At 40.0% G+C, this 19809-nt stretch overlaps 1 protein-coding gene across 9 annotated transcripts in view; it reads left to right on the top strand.

Moving 5' to 3' along the window:
- The first annotated feature begins 1969 nt into the window (after positions 1–1969).
- The window catches only part of LOC134223825 (PDF receptor), a 140374-nt gene continuing 122534 nt past the window's right edge, over positions 1970–19809 (top strand). Inside the window, exons 1-2 of one of the 9 annotated variants that reach the window (XM_062703032.1) lie at positions 1970–2062; positions 4031–4624. The gene's annotated coding sequence lies outside the window, so the exon portion shown is untranslated. The other 8 variants (XM_062703030.1, XM_062703031.1, XM_062703036.1 and 5 more) reach the window with 8 other exon arrangements.

Here is a 19809-nt window from a genome sequence, read left to right on the forward strand (position 1 = left end):
CATTGAGTCTATCCAGCGTAAGTTTGTTCGTTTTGCTCTTCGTCTCTTGCCTTGGAACGATCCTCAGAACCTCCCAAGATACGAAGATCGTTGCAAACTCATAGGACTTGAACCGCTGTATCTGCGGCGTGATGTCGCAAAGGCTTCATTTGTATCTGACCTTCTGCTCTCAAACGTTGACTGTTGTAGTTTACTCCGTCTTATAAATATTGATATTGGTCGTCGTGATCTTCGTTCCCACAATTTTATTCGTCTCCCCATGTCCCGTACAAATTATGGCCAAAATGAACCAATCAGTAGTATGTGTAGAACTTTCAATCGTTGTTATAGTGTACGTATTCGATTTTAATTTGTCTCGTTCCACACTGAAGAAAAGCTATAGTAGATATTTGTCCAATTCTATGTAAGTTGAGCCTTTTGTTATGTTAGACGTAGTAATAATGTATTAAGATTGTATTGTAAAATCTAGTGTTTGTCATCATTTTAGATTAATAGCTGTACTTTTTTTCTGATTTTTAGTCTACATACTTAGCTATATATGTGGACGAAGAATCAGAGGGAATAAATTTTGGCTGTTACGCCCTTTTCAAATGTTGGTCTAGAATTGTTGGTTTTAAGGTTATCATGTTTGTATCATTTGGTTGTGAACTGTTGATATAAAAAAATAGAGGTTTTATGCCTACGGGAGAAGGAGTGTAATATTGCCTAAACTCCACTCCCGCAAGATTTTCCCTCTCAATAAAAGATAAAAAAGAAAAAAGAATATATTTTGGACTTTTAGCTATATTTTGCGTGTTTTTCTACTTTGCTTTCTTTATGTAAATAGGAATCATGCGTCTGTTTGCCTCGTTTATAATCACATTTCCAACCATGTTTTTGTAACAAAATAAACAAAATATAGCCAAAAGTCCAAAATACCATCGTTACCCTACATTTAGGTGTTTATAATTGGAAAAGTTAACTATTTTTCCACAACATATACAAAATGATGTTCAATTATGGGTCAGAGATGGATTACATACTGAAAATCAACAAATTGTTGTCAGATAAGCTTATACACCGATACCAAAATCTTAGATAACACATCTTGTCAATGGTGATCAATGCTATTTTTGGTTTATTTCAACTATTACCCGTCTCCGCCAGTTACAAAATGGCTAAAAATACAAGAAATCATAAGTTTATTCAAAGTGTGTCAACATTCTGCCAGATAATCACCTGAAATCAGAGATTTTAAGGGGTGTCGGTTTTACCCACAATTCCCCTATATATAAATCAAAGATTCTACATTCATCGTCATGTCAAAAACATATATGTATGGTTCCGGTCGAATCCAAACCGACCCCTTTCACAGGGAACCATGGAACCTACTTGTAACGTGTGTCAGTATGTTGCACAAGATTTATGAGATTTGCTGCGTTTTATTCGTAATAATGTAAAACATAATATTGGAAAACCCGAAACATCTTCATCGCCTGTAGACCGATCAGAGATTTAGGATAAGAATACTAGAATATTAGAAGATTTGCTGCGTCCGACGGTGCCAGTTTTATCAAAAACGGATTATTTTAGGCCATGTTATGCTGGTTTTAATTTGAACAAAATTTTGTCTAATCTCTGTATCTTCTCCAGCAAATGTAATGTGTATGTGTATAAACCAGATTGTTTAGGAACACTGCACATGATGGCATTCCACGAGGGACGATAAATTTCGGAAAAATCTTCACAACCATTTTCACTATATGTACGGATTGTCTGATGCGCGCTTTATTCAGTACCGGTAAGACATTCGAACGTGAAATACCTCTCGGATTTCCAGTATAAGGGCATTGGGTAGCTCCGACCGTTTGCTCTCACCACTCGTGCCGTGAACTACCTCATCCGGTTTGCGTCCTGCGTTAAGAGCCAAGCTCTTATTCGGATTTTCCTCATATTCAGTCGGTCGGTAGCGCTTTCCCATCGACGACAGCATCAATGGCATTCATCTCTCGAGTGCCGACCGTGGGGTTTCATTACATTCTCGAGTGTTGACGGCGGCGGACGTCACGGTGCTTCATTTACCGTTATTATTAAAATAAATATACCATTCAATCGGCAGCCGCCATACGATTCCTACTATAATTCTACGCTTCTGGAAAAAAATTCAAAAAAATCGTTGGTGGGATTTTCGAGTTACGCCGGTTTTAATTTTTTCGACGAAAAACGCCCTGTAAATCGATCAAAAATTCATAGCACAGCGTAATAACTTGAAAACGTGTTTTTTTATGCAGAATCAATTAAATTTCTATACCCACAAAAAGGACATTTTCTTTTGAAGCAATAGGATAACCGCACTTTTAGTGGAGGTAGCACAAATAGTGAGGGTAGTATGCATTTTTTGTAATTATTCACTCTACGATAGTTTCAGTTGATGCATTGTGGTATAAATATGATGTTAAATACGACTTATTATACAATTTTGATTGAGACCCCATTGAAAACAATGATTTTCTTAATGAAATTGACTCCGCTGTATCTATAGTGGAGCAACTGTTCGTAGCTCTGGAAAGTGCAATTTGAAGATCTTGTGTGCAAAGAAAGAGAACCATCATCAACAAGTCTAACAAGCTCCTTGGTTTTGCGTATGACATCGACATCATTGGTGCAGATCGCAGTGCAGTGGAAGAATCTTTTAAACGGAAGACTGGACACTGGAAGAATAGGACTGATCATGAACTTTGTCAAAACTAACTACCTAGTGGCTGGCAGTGAGCGTCGCAGTAAAAACGGTGTTAGTCCCGAGATTCAATGGGTGGGATGCGATTTGAGGTTGTCGACGAATTCATATATCTTGGAACACTCGTTATATGTGATAATGACGTTAGCTGCGAGGTGGAAACACGTGTTGCGACTACAAGTAGGATTTTCTACGATTTTCGTAGCCAGCTAAAGTCTCGCAGCCTACAAACACGGACAAAGCGAGCTCTGTACACATCGTTGACTCGTCCAGTAGCAATGTATGGCCATGAAGCATGGTCGTTAAAATGCAGAACATTGAATCCTAGGAGTGTTTGAGTGGAAAATACCACGCTCAATTAAGAATGGCTCAGACGCTTGAATCAATTGTACCAAGTGTACAAAAATGCAGACATAGGCAGGCTAATAAAATACGGCATATTACAGTGGGCTGGACATAATGTACGTATGCCGAAAAAGAGACCAGCAAAAGTCATGTTTAGCAGAGAACCTGGAAGAGGACGTTGGCTCCAGGGTGAACCACGCACTCGCTGGCTGTGTGCAATCGAGGAAGAAGCGCGTGTGGCAGGCATGCAGTGGGACCTGCGACTGGCGGTCCTAGAACAAGCGACCTGGAACAAGATATTACAGTCGGTTTTGCTCCGGATAACATGGAGTGTACGACAGTTCTAGATACAGGCAGGTAGATATTTAATTGATTTTGCATTAAAAAAAATCGTTTGCAAGTTATTACGTTGTTCTATGGATTTTTAATTGGCGTTTTGCATCAAAAAACCTAAAAATAGAATAACTCAAAAATCTCGCCAACGATTTTTTTGAAAATTTGTCCAGAAGCGTACAATTATAGTAGAAATCGAATGCCGGCTGCAGATTGAATGGTATATTTATTTTCATAATAACGGTAAATGAAGCACCGTGGACGTGGAAGCTACTAAGAGCGCATCGCTACGGCTCCATCCTTAACGGTTTTTTGAGCTTAACTCAGTTCTCGGATACGGTCTGTAGGTTACAAGTGCAACAACTATTCATTACAGTGCACATAACTATCGCCGACAAAGTGATTGCCATCGACATCTTCCTTGTTATTATCTCCATCTCTGATAACAACGTTTAGTGGTTTAGGGTTGGAATTTTGATGAACTTCCAACCATATGAACATTAATGAAAATTGTCGATGTTCAAGAACATCTTATTTATGTTTTTTATTATTACATAATTTAGCGATATATTTTTTCAACTAGTAGGTAAGAGGTCATTTCGACTTTCGTTTTCAATATTGAAAATATCCTTCCAGAACCGCTTAGCATCGTGTATTACTGGTGACGTGAAATTATTTGTGCCGTCGAAAAACAAAGGACATCTCATTTAATCGGTGCAGTTTAATACATGCATATCACAGCATACACAATAGAGAGTGCATATCGTCGTCTGCAGTGCCAAGGAAGTAGGATCAGGAGCGGAAAGTAGGAGTGTGTACCGTGTGTACGGATCAAATACAAAAGGAAACTCTTGGAGCGTGTAGCAGAAAACATCTGCAATAAAAAAGAGTTGTACTGTAAGATCGACTTAACCGCAAGTGCATAAGTGATAACAGAGAGAGTGTTATGATTGTGTAATGTAAAATTCTGCGGTTACGTTCAGAAGGAAAATAAAAAAAACACTGGGAGATCTGTGCCGTGTTCGGTTACGTCGCACCGTACAGCAAGTGATTGAGTTTCAACCAGCACCATTGTAGAGTACTAACCAACTAATGCATCGTTAAGCAGCAAGTCAAACAGATAAATTCAAATAAACTACGTCCAACGCTGAAAGATGATAACCGTTTTTGTTTTATGTGTGTAGTGAATGACAAACCAGTTATAAAGTGAGCGGAAACTTCAATCGATAGGTAAGTCAATATGGATTGCTGCACTATCCAGAGTGTGATAATCATGGAAAATGCTTTAACGACAAAGGCAATCATTTATAGTTTGAATCATTATTTCAGTTACCTTTTTTTTCATCAACTACCATTACTACCGATACTTTCATGTCAGTCTCATATTGTGTTTTCCCATGTATTATGTACTGAGTAAATCAGCAAAACTTCGAAACAATCTAATTGATTCAAGCATTCCCATCTCTACAAAATTTTGATTAGTTTTGAACTTAATATTCATTCTTATATAAAAGTTTTAAGAAAAATAATTTTGACAGATTATGTTTTTTATAATAAACTACTCTATGACGAATTAATAGGATTGAAACCTTGTTTTTTTTTCGCACTATTAAATAGCGTGTGTAAATTCTTACTGGTTCTGTTTGGCTTTTTCTTTGTGGTTTATGAAAGTATAGAAGGGGCGAATGATCTGAAATGTACCCTCCGAAGTAACATCGAAAACATCATTATTAGCGAAGACCTAAGAATCATGTTGAATAAAGGTCGGGAAAATTAAATACAAAACATGCTATGTTCAAGTAAAGCTATGAAAAGACTTTTGCTTGACATACAGCAGTTTAATCAATGAAGATAATTCGTGCTAAATTCTTACGACCTGCTGATAACATGTTGATTTCTGACATTTGTTTGGTTATTTGAGATGTTTCGTTTGATTGTACTACAATTCCCCGAAAACCAATTCCTCGAATGCAATTTCCCCGAATGTAACAATTCCCCGAATGCGATTTCCCCGAATGGAACAATTCCCCGAAAAACTGTATGCGTCTGAAAAAAAGCAGCGTTCAAAAACACGTTATTGGAGATTATCAGCTGAATAGCCTTTGGTAGTATTTGATGTTCTTGATCCTCCAAGATGTGTTGTTGAATTATAAAGATATCAGAGTACTGTGTTTTCTAAGGCAGTTTTTTTTTCCTAAAATAGTATCAAACTGCAATTCCGATTGAAAGCCTTTTGGTAAATATTTTCCCTATCTTCGGAATCAAACTTCTGTCCTGTATATACCTTCTTCAAAGATATAAGGCAATGGTAGATGTGAATTCTTGTAAACAAAAATAGTGCGTTTGCCCGGAATGAGGCAATCATGAATGTGATTCCTTCTTTAAAAAGAATACATCTGCTCGGAATAATGCAATGGTCAATGTGTCCCTTCTTCAGTGGATGTTTCACCAGATAATGAATGTTATTATACGTCCTTTAACAACATGTATCTGTCCTGAATATGATAATGGGGGATGTGATCCATTATTTAAAAGAAGGCATTTTAACGAAGTAAGGAAATGGTAGATGTGGTCCTTCAACTCCTGTTAGCTCGAAATAATGCAAAGATGAATGAATTAAGAATGAGAATAAGGACTGATCTATTATTTTGATGCAGGCGAATTTGGCCAGAATAAGGAAAAAAATATAAGATCTCTTACTACGCAATATGTATTGAATGGGAACTGTACCGGTTTTGGCCATGTTCCTAATTTGGTCAATTTTGGGAATAACTCCAAAAATAAAGCAATTCGCGTGGGATTTATTAGTTCCATCAAAAGATATTTCCCTCACGGTTCAACGCTGCGCTTGCAACAATTGTATAACATTTCGCCGAAAACCATTTCGCGGAATTCATTTTCGGGGTTGAACATTTCGCCGAATAACATTTGGCGGTTTGTAACTTTTCGCGGTACGATACCGTGGGGCATCGAAATCCGTACACTTAAGCACCTTAGTATATGAAAAAGTCATTAGAAAATAGGAATCGAATGTAAATAAAACGTTTGTCATTGACACAGGCGCATGAAGGCTTCTACTTTTGAAGTGTTTCACATTTACTCATTAAAAACTACGAAAAACATGATAAAATAATGAATTAAATCAACTACTCCTGACTCGAAATCCGTCCACCGTGGACGGATTTCGAATCAAAGTATCAAAATCCGTACAGCTATTTCTTAACTAAATATTTAAATTAAAACAGTCTGATTGACTAAACTACCACTGTAAATAGTTCGATATACACCTTGAGAAGCGATCCCTTCGATTTGTATTCCGCTTATCTTATGTAATGATTTGCAATTAGTAATTAAAACACAGTTACTTTTGGTGCCATTATGCTCTACCCGAAATGGCGGCCCAAACTCCGCGTTTGGTGGGTGGAGATTTGTTTTTGATTCTTGTGGTTTTAATTTCAAAGCCTTTTTTTCCAATTCTATGCCCTAAAAGCTTACTGTCAAGTATCTGAACAGGATAAGATTAATTATTCCTACATTAATTACCTTTAACCTTTTTTAATTTATTGATATCTCATGAGGTGGACGGATTTCGGTGCTGTACGGATTTCGGTCCCGCACGGTACTCCTGACTCGAAATCCGTCCACCGTGGACGGATCTCGAATCAAAGGATCAAAATCCGTACAGCTATTTTTTAACTAAATATTTAAATTGAAGCTGTCTGATTGACTAAGCTACCACTGTAAATAATTCGATACGCACCTTGAGAAGCGATCCCTTCGATTTGTATTCCGCTTATCTTATGTAATGATTCGCAATTAGCAATGAAACACAGTTACATTTGATGCAATAATGCTCTACCCGAAAACAAAATGGCGGCAAAACTCCGTGTTTGGTAGGTGGCGATTTGTTTTTGATTTTTGTTGTTTTAATTTCAAATGCTTATTTCCATTTCTATGCCCTAAAAGCTTACCACCAAGTATCTGGACAGTTCAAGATAAATTATATCTACATTAATTATCTGTAACCCCCTTTAGTTTATTGATTTCTCATGAAGTGGGCGGATTTCGGTGCTGTACGGATTTCGGTTCCGCACGGTATTTGGCGGTTTGTACCTTTTCGCCGAATGACTTTTGGCGGAATGTACCATTTCGCGGAATGCACCGTTTTGCGGAATATTGATAATAATAGTTTAGTGTTTTCAGTTCATTCAACACTTCCACAATTATTACCTGCATAGCTAAGTTACATGCATAAGGAAGGCATCCAAGAATATGTAGAAGAAGTTTTCAAAATTTCAATTGCCTCTTACAAATCCTTTATTATATCTGGCAGACAGGCCAGATATAATGAAGGGATTATCTCCTCTCTTTACTTTGTCACGGATAGATGTTTTTATGAATAATCATTTATTTCTTCCTTTCGCCTAATATCGAGAAATGGTAGCGTCCGTCCGCTTTGTACCGGGAAGACAGGCATTACTTATTCTTTCCCCTTAAACCGGGTAGATTTGTTCTTTTAGAGAAGATTTTATTGACTGCTTTCGCCTTCTATCGGGCAGACGCATCCATTCAAAGAAGGCATTATCAACTCCTTTCGCGCAGGGTACGCCGGTAGACCGTTATTATAAAATAAAAATGTCCATCAAAACCAAGTACAGGGCTCGATTCCTGTGGAAATTCTGCGCCTCTGGACCAATTTTAAAAAAAAATCCCTAGGAGGAATCTCGAGAAATCTTGATTTGAAGTTTTTAATTAAGAAATTTCAAAATAATTTTTATTTTAATTCAATAATATTCCCAAAATACCTTCAAAGCCGTCCAAAAAGTGGTCCAAGTTGTTTTCAACCAGTTTGCATTTGTTACCTTTATTACAATTATAAATTTTAACATCTGATTAAGCTCACCAAACTGACTTAGGTATGTTTTTTGTATGGCTTGAAGCCGTCTATCTTCAAGAATGCTACATCTCGTTCAGAACCATTCATGAATTCACGTGCAGGCTACATATTCTTTGTTGATTGCCATTCAGATTAAAGTTTGAATTTTTTTATTGAATTCACAAATGTATTCGAGCATCAAGAGTAAAGATTGGAGTACGGAAAAAAATGATGAAAAAACCAACAGCTTAAAGATTTGTTTAAAGTAGTGTAGTTGTTTAGCATTATATAACAGGTTAGATCTTCGTCAGATGCTGACACAATTGAATTGACTGACCTTTATCATATTCTAAGATTTCCCCGCAAAAGGATCATCGGACTGGTAATGACTCCAAAGATGGCGGTAAGGAAAAGCTACGATTTTCAAGAGTGAGCTCGGCATATAGAATGAGATCTCGAGAATCAAGGAAAACATCAGGAAAAATGCACAAGAAAAAGAAAACAAAAATTACAAGCTTTGTGCATATTCTTTTGGGTTTTTGGTTACGACGAAAATAAAATATTCAATTTTTGAACTTTTAAAAACACTTTAATAAATAAACAAAATGAACCTTTGCTTATCTCCGTCACTACATATCTAGTTCGGAATTGTTAATACGATTTTAAAGTTGCTCGAGAAGCGCCATGTTGAGTAAATTTATGGGTGAACCAAGTACAGATGAGGCATCAACAAATTGCATAGAGTTCACTAGAATCCCGATCATTCGGATTACGTCATTACTCTGCTTAAACATTAACAATTTTCTAATTAATATTTCAATCAGCAGGTTCTGAATGATTTCAAAAAAGTGTACGCTAGATACAGCTCTTTGTAATTCGATCATGGTTTTGAGGAAGCAATTGATGGCTTTGCTAGCCGCAGCCGCAGCTTCCATGCACGTCAAAGTACCATATCCTGAATTATCATGTTCCAGAGTTCTGTAGAGGTACCGGAATAGGTTTTCGCTTACATATCAAACATGATTTTTCTAGTACATTGATTAGAACTTTGACGAGATTTGGAAGCAAAGATCGGTTAATAAGTGCTGTGATCGAGTATAACAGCTCTAACTACTATTATTCTACACGAACTCTGGTCTTACTTCTCTCCATTATGAACATAAACACTAAATTATAATTAATGTTTACCTTTCATTCTATTAAAAATTGAAAGCAACACTTATACTAAACTCGAGCAAGTTAGCCATGTAAAACATACTTAAGTCAGTTTGGTAAGATAAGTCAGTTGTAAGTATTTATAGTTCTAATAAAGGCTACGCGTACTTAGGGCCATCTTTGGCGTTGTTCAAGAGAATGGTGTGTGGCGGCGATGGATGAAACAAGAGCTCGCCCAGCTCTACGGCGAACCCAGGACCCAGAAGGTAGCTAAAGCTGGAAGGGTACGATGGGCAGGGCATATTTCAAGAATGCCAGACAGCAACCCTGCAAAGCTGGTGGTTACTTCCAACCGGCAGGTACAAGAAGAATTGAAGGACATCTATCTAGGTGGATTATTTAGGGTTTTGGTGATATTTTTGGATTCTTAAAAGGATTCTTTTGAAATTTCTTGACTAAAATCTTCAAATCAAGATTTCTCGAGATTCCTCCTAGGGATTTTTTTAAAAATTGGCCCAGAGGTTGGCAGAATTACCACAGCAATCGAGCCTTGTACTTGGTTTTGATGGACATTTTTATTTTATAATAACGGTCTACCGGGGCACCGTGTTCGCATTATACTGAGCAGATGCATCTTATTATTTTATTCAGTTTTGATAATTGTTAGACTTGTTCGTTGTTTGGGCTTAAATTTTTTTCGATTTAAAAAGAACCAGAAAATATCTAGTTTTAATTTTCCGGGCAAAACTTTAGTGCGGGCTTAAATAATTAAATTATGTCGGGAATACAAGAATTCTCGGGTACGGTTTCTACGGTTTCGGGTTCGACAAAAAAAAATATTTCGGCATTTTTTTCTCACTTTGTGTTATATCGACTGGATGCAGTCATTCAAAGAAAGAATTACCATCTTTCATTATTTAAATCACAATTCAAAATAATTCAGCCCGGATTGCATGTAATTAAGCAGAAATCGGTAAATATTTCAATAATATTTATTATAACTGCATTCCGCCAAATGGCATTCCGCGGAATGACTTTCGATGAAATGGTACATTCCGCGAAATGTCTTTCGGAAAAAAGGTGCATTCCGCGAAATGTGTTTCGGAGATTAGGTACATTCCGCGAAATGTCGTACCGCGAACAAAAATTCCGCGGAATGGTTTTCGGTGAAATAGTATACAACCGCTTGCGATTGTATAACATTTCACCGAAAACTATTTCGCGGAATTCCTTTGCGCGGTTGAACATTTCGCGGAATAACATTTGGCGGTTTGTAACTTTTCGCGGTACGACATTTGGCGGTTTGTACCTTTTCGCCGAATGACTTTTGGCGGAATGTACCATTTCGCGAAATATTAATAATAATAGCCTTTGTCCATTCAGCATTCCCACAATTATTACCTATTATGTCGGGTTCGGGACGAGTAAGGGTTTACGAATGCAAAAATTCTCGGGAACGGGTCGGGTTTGAATTAAATCCATCAACAAAATTGCCCTGATCGCATGCAATTAAGCAGAAATCGGTAAATATTTGAATGTTAATTATTCTAACTGAATTTGGCCAAATGGCATTCCGCGAAATGATTTTCGGTAAAAAGGTACATTCCGCGAAATGCCTTTCGGAAAAAAGGTACATTCCGCGAAATGTGTTTCACAGAGTTGATACATTCCGCGGAATGTCATACCGCGAAAAAAAATTCCACGAAATGTTTTTCGGCGAAATAGTATACAACCGTTCAAATGTGTCTTATTGGACATTACCAGTGCAATATCCTTTGGTGAAGATGGGCTTGGCCAGGAGTAGTAATCCTCATGCTTTCGTGATTTTTATCCTAGATTGAAATCAAAGATCACACCCACAAAAACATGAGTATCACTATTGTCCAATCTACGAAGTACGCCGTAACTTTGCTACGCATTAGTTCAGTATCCTTTGGTAGTATTAGATATTCTTGATCATCCAAGATGTGTTTATAAATTATAAAGATATCAAAGTACAATGATTTCCGGGGTACTTTTTGAGCTATAATAGTCGAACAACGGCTGTGTTTTTTAAAAAGCAGAATCTCAAACGGTATTTCCGATTGAAAGCGTTTTGGTAAATATTTTTTTTATCTTCGAAATCAAACTCCTGTCCTGTAAATACCTTCTTAAGAAGTATGAGGCAATGGTTGATGTGAATCCTTTTAAACAAAAATAATGCGTTTGCCCGGACTAAGGCAATGGTGAATGTGATTCCTTCTTTAAAAATAATGCATTTGCTCGGAATAATGCGTCGGTTGATTCTTTAGAGGGTGTTTCCCCAAATTATTAATGTTATTATTCTATCTTTAAAAGAAGACATTTTCACGAAGTAAGGCAATGGTAGATGCAAATGATGCAAAGATGGATGAATCGAGAATGATAATAAGGATTAATGTGATCTCATATTTTGATGTTAATTTGGCCAGAATAAGTAAAAAATATACAAGCATGTATTGAATGTATAATATTTTATCGCAAAATATTTTGCCGAATTCAATTTCTCATAATAGCATTAGGCTTTAGGGCCGAAAATCTCGTTAATAAAGATAAATAATAATATCTATCCTCTTTGCTTTATACTGGGCAAATGTGTTCATTTGAGGAAGACATTTTTACTTCCTTTTGCTTTGAACCGGGCAGATGAATTCATCATGCCAAGGAAACTTATACATTTAAAGAAGGTAATATCTCTTCACTTTGCTTGCGCTGTTTTTCATCTTAGTGTTCTACTAGCATTTCCACAGTTATTAAAAGCATTCCCGTGCCTGCCAGTTGCATGAATGTCTTGTATGGCAAGTGCAATGGACATACTGCGCTCAAGGAGCCGAAAAAGCATTCCACTCTGAAGCATCCTAAGCCGAACCGGGAATCGAACTCGCAATTTCCGGATCAGAAATCCTACAATCGCTATGTTACAATGTTACATTCGGGGCGAAATATCACAAACACCTTTTGTGTCAAGCCCGGTCGAATCAAATCTCGAACTTGTTCCAGACGGGCGATTTGCACGGCATGATATGGGTTTCAGGTCATGTATCTTTAGGGAAAGTCAAAGTAGATAGCGTCCACCTGCTCACGTTTCTTAATGTTGTCTAATAGAAGAGACTCGTAGCTCATGATATTTGTTGTTCATTTTAACTATACCGTTTTGTTCACACTGCTATAGAATGTGGCAGTGCTTCGCAAAATACTTTGAACACCGGAAGCTTACCATGCTCACAAAATGCCTCAAAGCTTGCGCCCAGGGGTGGCATTACGCTTCCCGCCTCAATCCGAGAGAATCATGTAAACTGTGGTACGAAAGTGATTGCGACCTGTCAGTTTCACGAGTTCCGAGCACGAGGAACAAAATCGCTAAAAATGACTTAAGCAGGACATCTACCACGTTTGTGGATTGCCCAACTAGTGATACCCACTTATGGGGAGGGTACAAGATGGGAGGAAAATGAATTTGCTGATAGGAAGCAGAAGGGCTTCACGACTAGTGGGTTGCGCAAAGAAAACGTCGGTATCCGGAATGCTGATTTTCGCGGACGACGTCACGATTCGCGGCTGTTCACACTTCAAACGATCTCATTCGAATAGAATGCTACTCGTGGTGCGTTTCATTAATAATAGCCTCTGAATACACTTAAAGTGGTTATACAACAAAGCCACAAATCGGCCATCTTGGAAACCACGTGCTTTTTCTACTGATTTTTCAAGAGCACGAATTGAGAGAAGCACAACGCCTATGGGGATAAAACATTCGTAGATCGTTTGCTTACTCATGCTAAACAATCGACTTTAATTTCAGCATTGTACGAAAATGATTACGCTAGATTTGAACTTTTGATATAGGCGAGGATATAGGAGTAGAAAACCGTGTGGTGAATTTGGAATTCACCACATGGCTTGATTGTATAATCACCTTAATGTACGATAAAGGCAAAATGTAGTGAGGTACATTCTACCTTTACCTCATCAAAACTCGCTCCTCATGAACTGTCCAGATACTTTTTTGCCGCAATGTACTCAATCATAGGATTTAAAAAAGGACACTACTTATTGTACAGTACAATTTATAACTCTGCTTTGCGGGTAGTTCATTCGTATGCTAAGGGTGATCATTGGGAGTGTGCAACTTAACTTTGCCGGAAGCAAACGGAAGGGCTAATTGAACGGCGGCCACATTAGCGGTTCAACTCAAGCTAGGGCAAAGTAGTTGAAAAAATTGATTTGCCGCTTCCATCAGTAGTGTTGGATGACGTGGGTGGGCTGAAATGAGCCTACCAGCGACATGAAAAGCTGGGTGCTGCGGATGCAGCCGCTTTTCTGCTCTCAAGCTTATTTATTTATAATCAGACTAAGGCCGGAGTGGCCTGTGCTGCACATAAAAGACTTCTCCATTCAGCTCGGTTCATGGCTGCACTTCGCCAACCACGCAGTCTGCGGAGGGTCCGCAAGTCGTCCTCCACCTGATCGATCCACCTTGCCCGCTGTGCACCTCGCCTTCTTGTTCCCGTCGGATCGTTGTCGAGAACCATTTTCACCGGATTACTGTCCGACATTCTGGCTACGTGCCCGGCCCACCGCAGTCTTCCGATTTTCGCGGTGTGAACGATGGATGGTTCTCCCAACAGCTGATGCAACTCGTGGTTCATTCGCCTCCTCCACGTACCGTCCGCCATCTGCAACCCACCATAGATGGTACGCAACACTTTCCTTTCGAAAACTCCCAGTGCGCGTTGGTCCTCCACGAGCATCGTCCAGGTCTCGTGTCCGTAGAGAACTACCGGTCTTATAAGCGTTTTGTAGATAGTCAGCTTGGTACGGCGGCAAACTCTATTCGATCGGAGCGTTTTGCGGAGTCCAAAGTACGTACGATTTCCAGCCACTATGCGTCTCCGAATTTCTCTGCTGGTATCGTTATCGGCGGTCACCAGTGAGCCCAAGTACACGAATTCTTCAACCACCTCGATTTCGTCACCACCGACAGAAACTCGTGGTGGGTGGCTCACATTGACCTCTCTTGAGCCTCTTCCTATCATGTACTTCGTCTTCGACGTGTTGATGACTAGTCCAATCCGTTTAGCTTCGCTTTTCAGTCTGATGTAGGCTTCCTCCATCCTCTCAAAGTTACGTGCCATGATATCAATGTCGTCGGCGAAACCAAATAACTGGACGGACTTCGTGAAAATCGTACCACTCGTGTCAATCCCTGCCCTTCGTATTACTCCCTCCAAAGCGATGTTGAATAGCAGACACGAAAGACCATCACCTTGCCGTAACCCTCTACGGGTTTCGAAGGTACTCGAGAATGCCCCTGAAACTCGAACTACGCACATCACCCGATCCATCGTCGCCTTGATCAACCGTATAAGTTTATCCGAAAATCCGTTTTCGTGCATTAGCTGCCATAGCTGGTCCCGATCGATTGTATCATATGCGGCTTTAAAGTCGATAAATAGATGATGTGTGGGCACGTTGTATTCGCGGCATTTCTGCAATACCTGACGTATGGCGAACACCTGGTCTGTGGTAGAGCGTTCACCCATAAATCCCGCCTGGTACTGCCCCACGAACTCTCTTGCAATTGGTGTTAGTCGACGGCATAAAATTTGGGAGAGTACCTTGTAGGCGGCGTTCAGCAATGTGATTGCGCGGTAGTTGCTACAATCCAGCTTATCGCCCTTTTTGTAGATGGGACACACGACACCTTCCATCCACTCCTGCGGCAGAACCACATCCTCCCAAACCTTGGTAATCACCCAGTGCAGCGCTCTAGCCAGTGCTTCACCACCGTGTTTAAACAGCTCTCCTGGTAGTTGGTCAACTCCAGGGGCTTTGTTGTTTTTCAGCCGGCCGATCTCCTCCTGGATTTCCTGGAGGTTCGGAGCCGGAAGTCGCATGTCCTGCGCGCGTGCTCCTAGGTTCATTACCATACCGCCACTGTTGCCTGCCATATCGCCATTCAGGTGCTCTTCGTAGTGCTGCCGCCACCTTTGGATCACCTCACGCTCGTTCGTAAGAAGGTTCCCGTTTATGTCCTTACACATCACAAGTAGCACACTTGTCACATATCAGTCACTGTGACTCATATGCGACCAAATCAAGTCACATTGGAGTTGCTGCAACCAAATCAATCTGAACTGTGCTACTAGGGATATCGGGCTGTGGCACGTGGCCCTTACGTGAACGGTTCAACTTCTCATAGAACTTTCGTGCGTTATTAGCGCGGTACAGTTACTCCGTCTCTTCACGGTCTCGATCTTCCTGCTGGCGCTTTTTCCTCCGGAAAATCGAGTTTTGTCTGTTCCGCGCCCGTTTGTATCGTGCCTCGTTCGCCCTCGTGCGGTGTTGCAGCAATCTCGCCCATGCTGCATTCTTCTCCTCAACTAACTGCTCACATTCGCCGTAATACCAGTCGTTTCTCTGATCCGGAGCCACCGTGCCTAGTGCAGCGGTTGCGGTGCTTCCAATGGCGGATCGAATATCTCTCCAGCCATCTTCAAGAGATGCTGCGCCTAGCTGCTCTTCCGTTGGGAGTGCCTTTTCCAGCTGCTGCGCGTAGTCTTGGGCTAGTCTACCGTCTTGTAGCCGCCCAATGTTAAGCCGCGGCGGACGACTCCGACGCGTGTTGATCACCGTCGAGAGTTTTGAGCGCAGACATACTGCGACGAGGTAGTGGTCGGATTCAATATTCGCACTGCGGTAAGTGCGTACGTTCGTGATGTCGGAGAAGAATTTACCGTCGATTAGAACGTGGTCGATTTGGTTTTCCGTTACTTGATTAGGTGATTTCCATGTGGCCTTGTGGATATTCTTACGGGCGAAGAAAGTGCTTCGGACTACCATTCCGCGGGAGGCTGCAAAGTTTATGCATCGTTGGCCGTTGTCGTTCGATACGGTATGCAGACTATCCGGTCCGATGACCGGTATATACATTTCTCCCTTCCTACCTGAGCGTTCATGTCACCGATGACGATTTTGACGTCCCGCAGTGGGCATCCATCGTATGTCTGCTCCAGCTGCACATAGAACGCTTTTTCTCGTCGTCGGATCTCCCTTCGTGTGGGCAGTGCACGTTGATGATGCTATAGTTGAAGAAACGGCTTTTATCCTCAGCTTGCACATCCTTGCGTTGATTGGCTGCCACCCAATCACGCGTTGGCGCATCTTTCCCAGCACTATGAAGCCGGTTCCCAGCTCGTTGGTGGTGCCACAGCTTTGGTAGAAGGTACCCGCTCGATGCCCGCTTTTCCACACTTTCTGTCCTGTCCAGCAGATTTCCTGCAGCGCTACGACATCGAAGTTGCGGGGATGTAATTCATCGTAGATTATCCTATCGCAACCTGCGAAGCCTAGCGACTTGCAGTTCCATGTTCCAAGCTTCCAATCGTGATCCTTTATTCGTCGCCTAGGTCGTTGCCGATTGTATCGAGTCGTATTATCTTCTATGTCGTTCGTAATAGTTGTTTTTAAAGGCGGCTTATTGGGCCTGCGCAAACCTCCTGTCTCGTCGGAGGGCCGTCGTGTCAGGGCTGTTTAGCGTCCCACCTAACACCAGGACTTGGGCTTGTGCGCTTTGAGCGGCACACGGTCGCTTTGGCGGAGCCTACTTGCGGATACATGCAGCTTTTTATAGAGGTTTAACAGGGCCCACTGTCAAACCCCACCACATCCTAGGCAGGCGCCACAACACGCAGATGGCCTGGGGAGGGATCGTCAAGCCCTTGGACATAGTCCCTGCTGCCCCCGAATTCACGTGCAGGCTACATATTCTTTGTTGATTGCTATTCAGATTAAAGTTTGAATTTTTTTTATTGTATTCACAAATGTATTCGAGCATCAAGAGTAAAGATTGGAGTACGGAAAAAAATGATGAAAAAACCAACAGCTTAAAGATTTGTTTAAAGTAGTGTAGTTGTTTAGCATTATATAACAGGTTAGATCTTCGTCAGATGCTGTAACAATTGAATTGACAGACCTTTATCATATTCTAAGATTTCCCCGCAAAAGGATCATCGGACTGGTAATGACTCCAAAGATGGCGGTAAGGAAAAGCTACGATTTTCAAGAGTGAGCTCGGCATATAGAATGAGATCTCGAGAATCAAGGAAAACATAAGGAAAAATGCACAAGAAAAAGAAAACAAAAATTACAAGCTTTGTGAATATTCTTTTGGGTTTTTGGTTACGACGAAAATAAAATATTCAATTTTTGAACTTTTAAAAACACTTTAATAAATAAACAAAATGAACCTTTGCTTATCTCCGTCACTACATATCTAGTTCAGAATTGTTAATACGATTTTAAAGTTGCTCGAGAAGCGCCATATTGAGTAAATTTATGGGTGAACCAAGTACAGATGAGGCATCAACAAATTGCATAGAGTTCACTAGAATCCCGATCATTCGGATTACGTCATTACTCTGCTTAAACATTAACAATTTTCTAATTAATATTTCAATCAGCAGGTTCTGAATGATTTCAAAAAAGTGTACGCTAGATACAGCTCTTTGTAATTCGATCATGGTTTTGAGGAAGCAATTGATGGCTTTGCTAGCAGCTGGAAAAAGCCGCAGCTTCCATGCACGTCAAAGTACCATATCCTGAATTATCATGTTCCAGAGTTCTGTAGAGGTACCGGAATAGGTTTTCGCTTACATATCAAACATGATTTTTCTAGTACATTGATTAGAGATTTGGAAGCAAAGATCGGTTAATAAGTGCTGTGATCGAGTATAACAGCTCTAACTACTATTATTCTACACGAACTCTGGTCTTACTTCTCTCCATTATGAACATAAACACTAAATTATAATTAATGTTTACCTTTCATTCTATTAAAAATTGAAAGCAACACTTATACTAAACTCGAGCAAGTTAGCCATGTAAAAACATACTTAAGTCAGTTTGGTAAGATAAGTCAGTTGTAAGTATTTATAGTTCTAATAAAGGCTACGCGTACTTAGGGCCATCTTTGGCGTTGATCAAGAGAATGGTGTGTGGCGGCGATGGATGAAACAAGAGCTCGCCCAGCTCTACGGTGAACCCAGGACCCAGAAGGTAGCTAAAGCTGGAAGGGTACGATGGGCAGGGCATATTTCAAGAATGCCAGACAGCAACCCTGCAAAGCTGGTGGTTACTTCCAACCGGCAGGTACAAGAAGAATTGAAGGACATCTATCTAGGTGGATTATTTAGGGTTTTGGTGATATTTTTGGATTCTTAAAAGGATTCTTTTGAAATTTCTTGACTAAAATCTTCAAATCAAGATTTCTCGAGATTCCTCCTAGGGATTTTTTTAAAAATTGGTCCAGAGGTGCAGAATTACCACAGCAATCGAGCCCTGTACTTGGTTTTGATGGACATTTTTATTTTATAATAACGGTCTACCGGGGCACCGTGTTCGCATTATACTGAGCAGATGCATCTTATTATTTTATTCAGTTTTGATAATTGTTAGACTTGTTCGTTGTTTGGGCTTAAATTTTTTTCGATTTAAAAAGAACCAGAAAATATCTAGTTTTAATTTTCCGGGCAAAACTTTAGTGCGGGCTTAAATAATTAAATTATGTCGGGAATACAAGAATTCTCGGGTACGGTTTCTACGGTTTCGGGTTCGACAAAAAAAAATATTTCGGCATTTTTTTCTCACTTTTTGTTATACCGACCGGATGCAGTCATTCAAAGAAAGAATTACCATCTTTCATTATTTAAATCACGATTCAAAATAATTTAGCTCGAATTGCATGTAATTAAGCCGAAATCGGTAAATATTTCAATAATAATTATTATGACTGCATTCCGCCAAATGGCATTCCGCGGAAGGACTTTCGGTGAAATGGTACATTCTGCGAAATGTCTTTCGGAAAAAAGGTGCATTCCGCGAAATGTGTTTCGGAGATTTGGTACATTCCGCGAAATGTCGTACCGCGAACAAAAATTCCGCGGAATGGTTTTCGGTGAAATAGTATACAACCGCTTGCGATTGTATAACATTTCACCGAAAACTATTTCGCGGAATTCCTTTGCGCGGTTGAACATTTCGCGGAATAACATTTGGCGGTTTGTAACTTTTCGCGGTACGACATTTGGCGGTTTGTACCTTTTCGCCGAATGACTTTTGGCGGAATGTACCATTTCGCGAAATATTAATAATAATAGCCTTTGTCCATTCAGCATTCCCACAATTATTACCTGCGAGGTTTCTAAGCCAAGTTACCATTTTTTTGCTTTCGTTTAACACGTTAAAACTTTTATACCTCACAAGTCGAAAAATTTTTTTTTTGATGAATTTCCTAGACCGGCCCAGAAGTTGAACCCAACCTTCTTCAGCATAGTCTTGCTTGGCAGCCTCGCATCTTCCCGCTAAG

The sequence above is a fragment of the Armigeres subalbatus genome, chromosome 3, assembly GCF_024139115.2.
Source record: "Armigeres subalbatus isolate Guangzhou_Male chromosome 3, GZ_Asu_2, whole genome shotgun sequence".
NCBI lineage: Eukaryota > Metazoa > Arthropoda > Insecta > Diptera > Culicidae > Armigeres > Armigeres subalbatus.